The sequence below is a fragment of the Carassius carassius genome, chromosome 36 (genome assembly GCF_963082965.1).
Source record: "Carassius carassius chromosome 36, fCarCar2.1, whole genome shotgun sequence".
NCBI classification, from domain to species: Eukaryota; Metazoa; Chordata; class Actinopteri; order Cypriniformes; family Cyprinidae; genus Carassius; species Carassius carassius.
The window spans coordinates 24,012,995-24,026,841 of record NC_081790.1 but is presented as its reverse complement, the minus strand read 5'-3'; the positions used below and the strand labels follow the sequence as shown (position 1 = coordinate 24,026,841).

The window sequence follows — 13,847 nt, the reverse complement described above, 5'->3', positions numbered from 1 at the left end:
CTGACTGATAGCAACCCATTCTTTTATAATCACTTCTTGGAGTTTGTCAGAATTAGTGGGTTTTTGTTTGTCCACCCGCCTCTTGAGGATTGACCACAAGTTCTAAATGGGATTAAGATCTGGAGAGTTTCCAGGCCATGGACCCAAAATTTCAACATTCTGGTCCCTGAGCCACTTAGTTATCACTTTTGCCTTATGGCACGGTGCTCCATCGTGCTGGAAAATGCGTTGTTCTTCACCAAACTATTGTTGGAAGAAGTTGCTGTTGGAGGGTGTTTTGGTACCATTCTTTATTCATGGCTGTGTTTTTGGGCAGAATTGTGAGTGAGCCCACTCCCTTGGATGAGAAGCAACCCCACACATGAATGGTGTCAGGATGCTTTACTGTTGGCATGACACAGGACTGATGGTAGCGCTCACCTTTTCTTCTCCGGACAAGCCTTTTTCCAGATGTCCCAAACAATCGGAAAGGGGCTTCATCGGAGAATATGACTTTGCCCCAGTCCTCAGCAGTCCATTCACTATGCTTTCTGCAGAAGATCAATCTGTCCCTGATGTTTTTTTTGGAGAGAAGTGGCTTCTTTGCTGCCCTTCTTGACACCAGGCCATCTTCCACAAGTCTTGGCCTCACTGTGCGTGCAGATGCGCTCACACCTGCCTGCTGCCATTCCTGAACAAGCTCTGCACTGGTGGCACTCCGATCCCGCAGCTGAATCCTCTTTAGGAGACGATCCTGGCGCTTGCTGGACTTTCTTGGATGCCCTGAAGCCTTCTTTACAAGAATTGAACCTCTTTCCTTGAAGTTCTTGATGATCCTATAAATTGTTGATTTAGGTGCAATCTTAGTAGCCACAATATCCTTGCCTGTGAAGCCATTTTTATGCAACGCAATGATGGCTGCACGCGTTTCTTTGCAGGTCACCATGGTTAACAATGGAAGAACAATGATTTCAAGCATCACCCTCCTTTTAACATGTCAAGTCTGCCATTCTAACCCAATCAGCCTGACATAATGATCTCCAGCCTTGTGCTCGTCAACATTCTCACCTGAGTTAACAAGACGATTACTGAAATGATCTCAGCAGGTCCTTTAATGACAGCAATGAAATGCAGTGGAAAGGTTTTTTTGGGATTAAGTTAATTTTCATGGCAAAGAATCACTCTTCATAACATTCTGGAGTATATGCAAATTGCAATTATAAAAACTTAAGCAGCAACTTTTCCAATTTCCAATATTTATGTAATTCTCAAAACTTTTTTTTTTTTTTTTTTTTTCATTGTGATGCTTATTTGCTTTTGCTCTCTTTTTATTAGTTATTAGTTTATTACTCTTTGTACCTTAACTCATTTAAGAATCAGTTTGCTATTTTAAGAGCAGTTATCAGTTATCAAATTTTAGTGACAAAACGTACAGTTTTCCTTTTTTTTCTGTTCTTTTATTTGGTGCTCCTTTGGTTAGTTTCTGAATGGTTCACAATGGTTTCTGCACCCTCATCAGAACTCTCTAGAAACAAACCAAATGTCATTAACTGACCAAAACCAGGAGTTGCCCTCTCTGCATAACTAAAATACTAAAAATACTAGGTTTAAACAAACATAGGTCCACTTGATTTATCCAACTAGTGAGCAAGTTGCCTTTCAGAAGAACAAATACAGAACCAAGAATATGAAAATAGAAAGGTTTTAATCTATAAAAAAAAGACAAAAAAAAGACTTAAATCAATTACATTTACTGTTATAAACACAAAGATGCTTTATTCTTGCAATATATTTTTTTTATATGGTAACAATTATATAATTGTATAATATAATAAAAAATAAAAAAGTACACTACCTCCATGTACGCTCAAAACTTTGGAATAAATAATATTTCTAATGTCTTTTTAGAAGTCTCTTCAGTGCTCATCAAGGCATTTATTTGATTTAAAAATACAGTACATTTACATTTATGCATTTAGCAGACAGTAAAAATAGTAATATTGTTAAAATTATTACAATTTAAAATTGCACTTTTCTCTTTTAATATACTTCAAAAAGAGCAGTCAATAAGTCAATAAGGAACATAATTTATTCAAAATATAAATATTTTGTAACAATGAAAGAAAGACTGATGTTGTGGAACCAACTTTGAAAAATAATATAAAAGTGTCCCAGTTTGCCAGCAAGGTTGTGATTTGAGATCTAAGTTTATTTGTAGGATTTTTTTATTTATTTAATATACACTTTTTTGGAAATCGATTTAGAAATTAAAAAAAATATGTTGTGAGCAGTTATGTCATTTTGAAAACAACAAAGTGGCAAATGATCAAAAAGTGTCCCACCTCATCCAGTAATAAAGTAAAGCAGTATCTAAATATAATTTAAGCTAGATATTCTGCTTCTCTTATATCAGTATCTTTTCTCTCCTGTCTGTAAATTTGCTGCTATAATTATTCTGGGGAATCAGTAAGAATTTCACTGAATACTCTGTATAATTGATTTTCCAATAATTGAACTCATTCCGATGTGTACAGTTCAGTGTCACTAATTGTTACATTAACAAACAAATAAAAAAATTCAATCTTTCTATTTTTAATGGTCAAGAGTTTAAATAAATTATTTTACATTTTTAATGATTTAATTCATTATTACCTTTATATCAACTCACAAATCCGCTGTAGTTCTTAGCCCAGTTTAGGAAGACCCTGTAATATTTAATGCATTTTATGATGTTGATATCAAAACATGGAATATATTTTCTCTCTCTTTGCTTTTTTATATCAATAAAACATTTAATGGTGAGTTGAAAACAAGTAATCTAAAAAGTAGTCAGAATACATTACATAAAATGAGTAACCTATTACGTAACTAAGTACAGTTTTCATCATGTAATCTGGAATCAGTAATGGACTACAATTAGTGAAGTAGAATAGTGTAGTATAACCTACTTTATTATTCACAGCAAATGCTTTCTGCCAGTATAAACTCAGTTATATCTTGAAAGGAGCATATGAACAGGAGTGTCAGTGTTTCAGAGAGAGGTGCAGAGTCACACACTTTGCCCTGTGCACACGTCTATTGTTGTGTGCTGCTTGCTCAGCCGTTCTCTCTTCTGTTGTTATACCACAACAAATGGCATTGCTCTTTAACTAAATGCTCTCTTTACATGCAATCTCACTGGCTTTTGTAAATTCAATATTCTTTTTTTCTGTTTGTTAGTTTTTTACCCAAAACACTCAATTTGCCCCCTTTTATCAGGGCAACCAAATCCACGAGTGAGTCTGAGCATCCGAATTATGAAATGCCTAAAGGTCAGGTCTGGTCTCCTGGATTAGGGACTTGTGAACTGTTCATTACAGTCATGACAGCCGTCCAGAGAGTTTGATTGTTTGACAGCAGACCACAGAGAGGATAGTTTTTCAAAAACATTTCCTGGAGGAAATCCTCTATTACTGATCAATTTGTGATGTCTGAGGTACAAGCAGGTAAGCATCCAATCATTTGTTATATTAGTATTCTTTCTTGTTGCTTTCTACATTAAAATAATTAGCGCTCGTAAATAATCACATCTAAAATGACAGGTTTTGTTTATATAATATATGTGTGTGTACTGTGTATATTTATTATGTATATATAAAGACATACACATACTGTGACGCTAACAATGGAGGACAGGAGGCAGATGCAAGTACAGGTAGTTTATTGACAGGATAGTGATGGATGAATGCTGGTGGGTGACGCAGGAACCACGATGGCAGCACAGACAGGTGGGTAGGTGATTTGAGTGCGTTGGTAGTGATGGCGGTGATGGTAGATCGGTGATCGGCGGTGATAATCCGTGAGTGACTGTGAATATCCAATGAAGACGAAAACAGGAAGCTGAGCAAGGACAGGAACACAGGAGCACGAACAGACATCGACACGAGGACCTCAAACAACGATCTGACAAACAGGAGACGAAAGACAGGGCGTTAAATAGGCGGTAGGAATGAGAAGCACCTGCCGCTGATCAGGCGATCAGTGGCAACACCCACATGAACCAATCAACATGACATAACATGACTACAGCTGGAGACGGTGCATTCACGAACCGTGACAGTACCCCTCCTCCTAAGGACGCCTCCTGGCGTCCCCAGGATCTCTTACCTGTCGATTGTAATCATCGATAAGGGAGTGATCCAGGATGTCCCTAGCAGGTACCCAACTTCTCTCCTCCGGACCGTAACCCTCCCAGTCCACCAAGTACTGAAATCCGCGTCCCCTCCTTCTAGAGTCCAGAATACGATTTACCAAATAGGTGGTCTCCCCATCTACGAGACGCGGCGGGGGAGGGACCGGGATAGGCGGATTAAAGGGAGAATGGAATACGGGCTTAATTTTGGACACATGAAAGGCTGGGTGAATTCTCCTGTACGTAAGAGGGAGTTTAAGGCGGACTGCCACCGGACTAATGATTTTGGTGACAGTAAACGGGCCAATAAATTTGGGAGCCAATTTATTAGACACGGACCGGAGAGGAATATTCTTGGTTGAAAGCCACACCTTTTGACCCACGACGTATACGGGAGGCCTAGACCGGTGGCGATCGGCCTTGGCCTTGGTGCGCGCCCCCACTTGGAGTAGAGTCTCACGGGCTCTGGTCCAAGTGCGGTGGCACCTCTGGACGAAGGCGTGAGCGGAGGGGACCGCAACTTCGGATTCCATACTGGGAAAAATAGGTGGCTGGTAACCTACACTACACTCAAAAGGAGATAGGCCCGTAGCTGATACTGGTAAGGTATTGTGGGCGTACTCCACCATAGACAATTGTTGGCTCCAGGAGAAAGGATTCTTGGAGACCAAACATCGCAACACCCTTTCCAAATCTTGGTTGGCTCTCTCGGTTTGACCATTGCTCTGGGGGTGAAACCCTGAGGACAGACTTACAGTCGCTCCCAGTAGTCTACAGAATTCTTGCCAAAATTTAGCCACAAATTGGGGTCCCCTGTCGGAAACCATGTCTATCGGGAGGCCATGTAAACGAAAGACGTGGTCTACGACGGTCAACGCTGTCTCCTTGGCTGAGGGTAATTTGGGCAAGGGAATAAAGTGGGCCGCCTTCGAGAACCGGTCCACCACGGTTAAAACTACCGTGTTGCCCTGGGAGGGCGGGAGGGCGGTAATAAAATCTAGAGCGATGTGGGACCAGGGTCTCGAAGGAACCGGCAGCGGTTGGAGTAACCCATCAGGGGGCCGATTGGAAGTCTTACCAGGGGCACAAACCGAGCAAGCCAAAACAAAACTGTGAATGTCGCGAGCCATAAGTGGCCACCAGAATCGTTGCTTGACTAAAAATCTAGTACGGTTAACCCCTGGATGGCAAGCTACATTCAAGCAATGTCCCCACTGGATAACGTTGGACCTTAATCCCTCCGGCACAAATAAACGATTCGGTGGGCACCCGGGCGGAGGCGTTACCCCTTCTAAGGCCGTTCTGACCTTCGATTCGATCTCCCATGTGAGAGTGGAGACCACTAATGTCTCAGGAAAAATACACTCGGGAGTGGACGGGCGTTCGGAATGGTCAAAAATACGCGAATCGGGTTTGATATTTTTGGAACCCGGGCGGTACGAGATAGTAAAGTCAAAACGTCCGAAAAAAAGTGCCCACCGAGCCTGCTTGGAGTTCAACCTCTTGGCGGTGCTAATTTACTCTAAATTCTTGTGGTCAGTCCATACTATAAAAGGAACCCCCGATCCCTCTAACCAGTGTCGCCATTCCTCCAATGCCATCTTAACTGCCAACAATTCTCGGTTACCAATATCGTAATTTCGTTCTGCCGGAGATAAACGATATGAAAAATACGCGCAAGGGTGGATCTTGTCGTCTAAGGGAGAACGTTGAGATAACACCGCTCCTACCCCCACCTCTGATGCGTCGACCTCCACCACGAACTGAAGTGTAGGGTCAGGGGTAATCAGAATAGGGGCTGAAATGAAACGGCTCTTCAGTTTGGCAAACACAGCCTCAGCTGTGTCCGACCACCTGAACGCAGTCTTGGCGGAGGTCAAGGCGGTCAGAGGTGCGGCTAGTTGGCTGAAGTTGCGAATAAAACGCCGGTAGAAGTTAGCGAACCCCAGAAACCTCTGTAGGGCCTTACGGGAATCTGGGCTTGGCCATTCTACCACAGCCTTAACCTTCTCGGGATCCATGCGTATTCCCTCAGTCGACACGATATACCCCAAAAATGGAATTGACTGTGCATGAAATTCGCATTTCTCCGCCTTGACAAAAAGCCCATTCTCTAGCAACCTCTGAAGCACTCGTTGGACGTGCTGCACATGTTCCTGGAGAGAAGAAGAAAAAATCAATATGTCGTCCAGGTAGACATAAATGAACTGATCGATCATATCTCGCAGCACGTCGTTGACGAGTGCCTGGAAGACCGCTGGGGAGTTGGAGAGCCCAAACGGCATAACCAAGTATTCAAAGTGCCCTCTGGGGGTGTTAAAAGCGGTCTTCCATTCATCCCCCTCCCTGATCCGAACCAAATGATACGCATTGCGTAAGTCCAGTTTTGTGAAAATTGACGCTCCCTGCAACCTCTCGAAGGCCGAAGACATCAACGGCAAAGGATAAGTATTCTTTACCGTGATGTTGTTCAGTCCCCGGTAATCAATACAAGGTCGCAGAGATCCGTCCTTCTTTCCCACAAAAAAGAACCCCGCCCCCGCAGGAGAAGAGGAAGGGCGGATGAATTTAGAAGCTAGAGAATCAGAAATATATTTCTCCATAGCCTCCCTCTCTGGAACAGAAAGTGAATAGAGTTTGCCCTTAGGCGGAGACTTACCTGATAGTAAATCTATGGCACAGTCGTAAGGACGATGCGGAGGAAGAGAAGCAGCCCTAGACTTACTGAACACTTCCTTCAGATGGAGGTACTCAGCGGGCACGTTAGACAAATCCACCGCCTCCTCCTGCAACACAGACACAGACACAGACGGACAGGCAGACACTAGACAAGACTCATGACACCTTTTACACCAAGACAAAACGGAGTTAGAGAGCCAGTCAATACTAGGGTTGTGGAGGAGGAGCCAAGGGTGTCCGAGGACAATGGGTGCCAGGGGAGAGTCAAGGATGTGAAAAGAGATAGTCTCGGAGTGATTGCCAGAGGTGATGAGTGTAATGTCTTCAGTGATGTATGATATGGTGGGAAGTTGCTGACCAGTGAGGGCGTGGACCGTGATGTGGTGCGGCAGAGGTCTGAGGGGAATGTGGAGCTTGTGGGCTAATGTGCTGTCCATGAAGTTACCTTCCGCCGCGGAATTCAGTAGTGCTTGACAGTGATGTGTCTGTGCTGACCACCGCAGCCATACCGGAAGGAGCGTAGAAGATGATGGTGATGATGATGATGAGGTCTTCTCGGCGGAGATCCCACCTGATAGTAGCCTCATACGTACTACCGGGCCTGGCCTTTTACCGGACAGGCGTGGGCTTGATGTCCGGCTCCCCCGCAGTAAATTCAAAGGCCCAGGGACCTCCGTCTCTCCTTCTCCTCCCGGGAAAGCCGAGCTCGCCCTACCTGCATGGGCTCGTGATCGTAGACGGGGCTGGCCACGTCCCCGCCGCTGAACCGCACGTCTGCCGTTCCCTTGGATGGGGTGTTGAGTAGCCCCCTCCTCTCCATCCGTGCCAGACGTGCATCGACCCGAAGGGCCAGCTCAATAAGTCCATTGAACGACGGGGGAAGGTCCAGGGCGTAGATCTCCCTCTGGACGCGGTCAGCCAGCCCATGCAGGAACATGTCCCACTGCGCCTCCTCGTTCCAATGGCACTCCGCCGCCAGGGTCCGGAACTCGATGGAATAGTCCGAGACGGATCTCTCGTGCTGGCGTAACTCCGCCAGCTTCCTGGCCGCCTCCCGTCCTGCGGCGGCCCGATCAAAGACCCGTCTCATCTCGGCGGAGAGTGCCTGGAACGAGGCGCAGCATGGGTCCTGGTTCTCCCACACCGCTGTTCCCCACAAAGCCGCCCTCCCAGAGAGCAGGGTCAGGACGAAGGCCACCTTGGCCCTCTCAGTGGCGAACGTTCTAGGCTGGAGGGCAAAATGCATATCACATCGGTTAAGGAAAGCTCTACAATAGTCGGGCTCACCCGAGTACGCTTCCGGAATCGGGAGGCGTGGTTCCGGCTGGGAGGGGGCCTCCGATGGTGCTGGTGGAACAGGCGGTGTGAGTGGTGCAGTGGGAGCTCGTAATAGCTGGAACTGTTGGGTGAGCTCGGACACCTGCGTCACTAAGGCCTGAACCGCGCGACCAGTGTCGTTAAGAGTCCGCTCCTGGGAGTCCATCCTCCGAACACTGGCGCTGAGGAAAGCTTCGAGGGAGGAGGGTTGATTACTCGCTGCCTCCATGTTGGTCAGATCGTTCTGTGACGCTAACAATGGAGGACAGGAGGCAGATGCAAGTAAAGGTGGTTTATTGACAGGATAGTGATGGATGAATGCTGGTGGGTGACGCAGGAACCACGATGGCAGCACAGACAGGTGGGTAGGTGATTTGAGTGCGTTGGTAGTGATGGCGGTGATGGTAGATCGGTGATCGGCGGTGATAATCCGTGAGTGACTGTGAATATCCAATGAAGACGAAAACAGGAAGCTGAGCATGGACAGGAACACAGGAGCACGAACAGACATCGACACGAGGACCTCAAACAACGATCTGACAAACAGGAGACGAAAGACAGGGCGTTAAATAGGCGGTAGGAATGAGAAGCACCTGCCGCTGATCAGGCGATCAGTGGCAACACCCACATGAACCAATCAACATGACATAACATGACTACAGCTGGAGACGGTGCATTCACGAACCGTGACACATACGGTATATATTTTGAAAACATTTACATGTATATTCATATAATTTATATATAAATATATTTAATATATAAACATAACTTATTTTTCTTAAATATATACTGTATGTGTGTGTATTTATATACACATAATAAATATACACAGTACACACACATATACTATGTACACAGAAACTTTTATCTTGCATGGGATTAATCACGATTAATTGTTGCCCAGCAATAAAAATAAATAAACAAAAAAAAATACTATGAACTTGTAAATGCATTCATTTAATAATAATAATAGTTATATATATTTTTTTTATTTATTTAACGGACTATTCTTAGTTTACTGCTTTGACAGTGTGATTATGCTGTTGATTATGTCATTTATTATATGGTGTTGAAATCATTGTGATATTGTGTTTTTCTCCATGGCATTGTTCTTGCAATGAGTGATGGCTGTTATGGTTATAGGTTTAGTGGCTGGTTTGGAGCCAGAGGAAGAGGTGACAGATGTCGTATGTGACGAGGCAGAACTCAAAGATGGTGAGTAGGTTCCACATAAATGATAGTCATTTTCATTTAATAATAATTAAAAAGTATTGGATGTTTAATATGCATATTTATGAAAGATTTCAATATTTTATTAATAAAACTCACAAAAGTATCTTTCAAAAATCTATTAGAATTGTTTTTATTTATTTGCCTAACTGGATTACAAACAGTTGCGTCATGTTTTAAACAGGTTTTGTTTTTAACGCTGCAAATTTCTTAAGTCATACTGTATGTTTTATAGAGTAACAATTTAATTTACTGACCAGTTCTCACTATTGATTAGTTGCTTATTAGCATGCATACTACTAGCATACTTTATTAATACTTATAAAGCATATTAATGCCTTAGTCTGCATGACCATCCCTTAATCCTACCCCCTACCTAAGACTATCTTACAAACTATTAATAATCAGCAAATTAGGAGTTTACTGAGGCAAATTTGAGGTTAATAGTTAGTTGTGAGAATTTGTCCCCAAAATAAAGTGTGAGTGTTTTGTACATATAAAGCTGTCGAAGGACACTCACACTGTGTAAAACTCAAGATGTCTGCATGTGTGCTGATCTTGTGATCTAGAATGATGGAGGTGGAGGTCGGTGACCACAATGTTCTGCTGGTACGCTGTGATGGGGTCTATAGTGCCATCAGTAACCAGTGCACACACTGTGGTGCTCCACTGAGCAAAGGTAGCTCATTACCAGTCTGTTAGGTGCTCCATCTTCTTAGAGAAATAAAATGGGAGAGAAGAGTCTTGTGAGCTTGTAGTATTACAGTGTGTTTGCGGTTCCTCTGCAGGGGTGCTGTCAGGTCACAGGGTCGCTGTCCTTGGCATGGTTCCTGTTTCAATGTGAAGACCGGTGACTTGGAGGAGTATCCTGGAATTGACTGTTTGCCCTGCCACAAGGCATGCATTACCATATATTTCTCAACTGCTTAACGTAAAGACTTTTAAGAGTTAAATGTACATTATATTATAGATTCCATATGAAGAGTTCATTTGCAGAAACAGATAAAATGTTTTTAACAATTTTCAAAAAAAGCATGATTTTTTTTTCATTGTGCATGCCAATTATTCTCAAACTGCAGTTGGGTTATTTTGATTAGGTAAAAAAAAAAAGATCTAACTAACACAATAAAACACAATAAAAACATGATAATATCTTAAAAAAACATGAAAATACATAAATTTCTGTTTTTGCAAATTAACTCTTCAGAATCAGAATGAGCTTTATTGCCAGGTATGTTCACACATACGAGGAATTTGTTTTCGTGACAGAGCTCTGCAGTGCAACATAACAGCGACAGAACAAAAAACACAATAAGGAATAAAAAAATACAAAAAAATACAAATAGGTGAGTAAGGATTGACAATATACAAATTGACAATGTATGGCAGGTATATTAAAGTGAGCATTTATGTATGTACATGTATATTATGTGGAAAAATTTTAACTGTACGCTAAGTATGTGTGTTGGATAAATAAGTGTATGTGTATATAAATATAAATATAAGTAGTGTAGTGTGTTCCATGTATGTACATGTATATTATGTGCAAAAGATTTACGTGTACGCTAAGTATGTGTGTTGGATAAAAAGTGTAGTGTATATAAATATAAATAGTGTAGTGTGTCCCACAGTTATTATCAGCTGTTCATTAGATGGATTGCCTGAGGGAAGAAATTGTTCCTGTGTCTGGTCGTTCTGGTGCTCAGTGCTCTGTAGCGTCGACCAGATGGCAACAGTTCAAAGAGGGAGTGTGCTGGATGTGAGGGGTCCAGAGTGATTTTAACAGCCCTTTTGCTCACTCTGGATAAGTACAGTTCTTGAATAGATGGGAGAGTTGAACCGATGATTCGCTCAGCAGTCCGGACTGTAGTCTTCTGAGGTCAGATTTAGAAGCTGAGCTGAACCAGACAGTTACTGAAGCGCAGAGGATGGATTCGATGATGGTGGAGTAGAACTGTTTCAGCAGCTCCTGTGGCAGGTTAAACTTCCTCAGCTGGCGAAGGAAGTACAACCTCTGCTGGGCCTTTTTCACAATGGAGTCAATGTGAATGTCCCACTTCAGGTCCTGAGAGATAGTGGTGCCCAGGAACCTGAATGACTCCACTGCAGTCACAGTGCTGTTCATGATGGTGAGTGGGGGGAGTGCAGGGGGGATTCTCCTGAAGTCCACGATCATCTCCACTGTTTTGAGCGTGTTAAGCTCCAGGTTGTTGAGAGTGCACCAGACAGCCAGCTCTTTAACCTCCTGTCTGTAAGCAGACTCGTCACCGTCCTGAATGAGGCCGATGAGTGTGGTGTCATCTGCAAACTTCAGGAGCTTGACAGAGGGGTCCTTAGATGTGCAGTCATTAGTGTACAGGGAGAAGAGCAGTGGGGAGAGAACACAGCCCTGGGGAACTCCGGTGCTGATTGTACGGGTGCTGGATGTGTATTTTCCTAGTCTCACTAGCTGCTGCCTGTCTGTCAGGAAGCTGTTGATCCACTGACAGACGGAGGTGGGCACGGAGAGCTGAGTTAGTTTGGGCAAGAGGAGGTTTGGGATGATCATGTTGAAGGCAGAGCTGAAGTCCACAAACAGGATCCTCACATAGGTCCCCGGTCTGTCTAGGTGTTGCAGAACATAATGCAGTCCAATGTTTACTGCATCGTCCACAGACCTGTTTGCTCTGTAGGCAAACTGAAGAGGATCTAGCAAGGGTCCAGTGATGTCTTTCAGGTGGGCCAGCACCAGTTTTTCAAATGACTTCATGACTACAGACGTTAGAGCCACAGGCCTGTAGTCATTTAGTCCTGTAATTTTGGATTTCTTTGGGATGGGGATGATGGTGGAGCGTTTGAAGCATGAAGGGACTTCGCACAGTTCCAGCGATCTGTTGAAGATCTGTGTGAAGATGGGGGTCAGCTGGTCAGCACAGGATTTCAGACAGGCTGGTGTAACACAATCTGGGCCTGGTGCTTTTTTCCTTTTCTGCTTCCGGAAGACCTGGCGCACCGCATCCTCGCTGATCTGTATTGCAGGTGTGGGGGAGAGGGGGGATGCAGGAGGTGTGAATGGTGAGAGCGCTTGATTGGAGAGGTGTTCAGGATGGGTTGCAGGAGCTGTTAATGGTGTGAACGGTTGTTTGGAGAGGCATTCAGGGTTGGTTGCAGGAGTTGTGAATGGTGAGAGTGCTTGATTGGAGAGGTGTTCAGGGCGGGTTGCAGGAGTTGTGAATGGTGTGAACGGTTGTTTGGAGAGGCATTCAGGGTTGGTTGCAGGAGTTGTGAATGGTGAGAGTGCTTGATTGGAGAGGTGTTCAGGATGGGTTGCAGGAGCTGTTAATGGTGTGAACGGTTGTTTGGAGAGGCATTCAGGGTTGGTTGCAGGAGTTGTGAATGGTGAGAGTGCTTGATTGGAGAGGTGTTCAGGATGGGTTGCAGGAGCTGTTAATGGTGTGAACGGTTGTTTGGAGAGGCATTCAGGGTTGGTTGCAGGAGTTGTGAATGGTGAGAGTGCTTGATTGGAGAGGTGTTCAGGATGGGTTGCAGGAGCTGTTAATGGTGTGAACGGTTGTTTGGAGAGGCATTCAGGGTTGGTTGCAGGAGTTGTTATTGGTGTGAACGGTTGTGTGGAGAGGTGTTCAGGGCAGGTGATGGGTGTTCTTTCAAACCTGCAGGAAAACTCGTTCAGATCGTCTGCCAGTCGTTGATTCTCCACAGTGCTGGGGGGTGGTGTCTTGTAATTGGTGATCTTCTTTAGGCTTTTCCACACTGATGCGGAGTCGTTCAAAGTGAACTGAGTCCTTATTTTTTCAGAATAATTCCTCTTTGCCACTTTGATCTCCTTTTCCAGTGTGTATTTAGCCTGTTTATACAAGACATTGTCCCCCTTCCTGTAAGCATCTTCTTTGGCCTGACGGAGCTGTCTGAGTTTTGCAGTGAACCACGGTTTGTCATTGTTGTAATTTAGTTGAGTCTTGGTAGGAATACACATATCCTCACAGAAACTGATATATGATGTTACAGTCTCTGTGAGTTCATCCAGATCGGTGGCAACAGCTTCAAAAACACTCCAATCAGTGAGGTCAAAACAAGATTGTAAATCCTGCTCTGCTTCATTAGTCCATCTTTTTACAGTCCTTAATACAGGTTTAGCTGATTTTAGTTTCTGCCTGTAGGTCGGTATAAGATGAACCAGAAGGTGATCAGAACGTCCCAAAGCTGCTCGTGGAACAGAGTGAAATGCATCCTTTATTGTTGTGTAACAGTGATCCCATATATTACTGTCTCTTGTGGGACAAGTAACATGCTGTCTGTATTTTGGCAGTTCACAGGAGAGATTGGCTTTATTAAAGTCCCCAAGAATGATTAAAACAGAGTCTGGGTGTTGTTGTTCTGTCTCTGTGATCTGCTCAGCGAGTTTAATATTTTACTTTTATATTAAAGTATAATATGTTATATATAAATATAAGACTATTTATTATCAATG

The 13,847-nt window shown here is 43.9% G+C and overlaps 1 pseudogene; it reads left to right on the top strand.

The window, feature by feature from the left end:
• Positions 1 to 9,273: 9,273 nt before the first annotated feature.
• The window catches only part of LOC132116831 (apoptosis-inducing factor 3-like), an 11,257-nt pseudogene continuing 6,683 nt past the window's right edge, over positions 9,274 to 13,847 (top strand).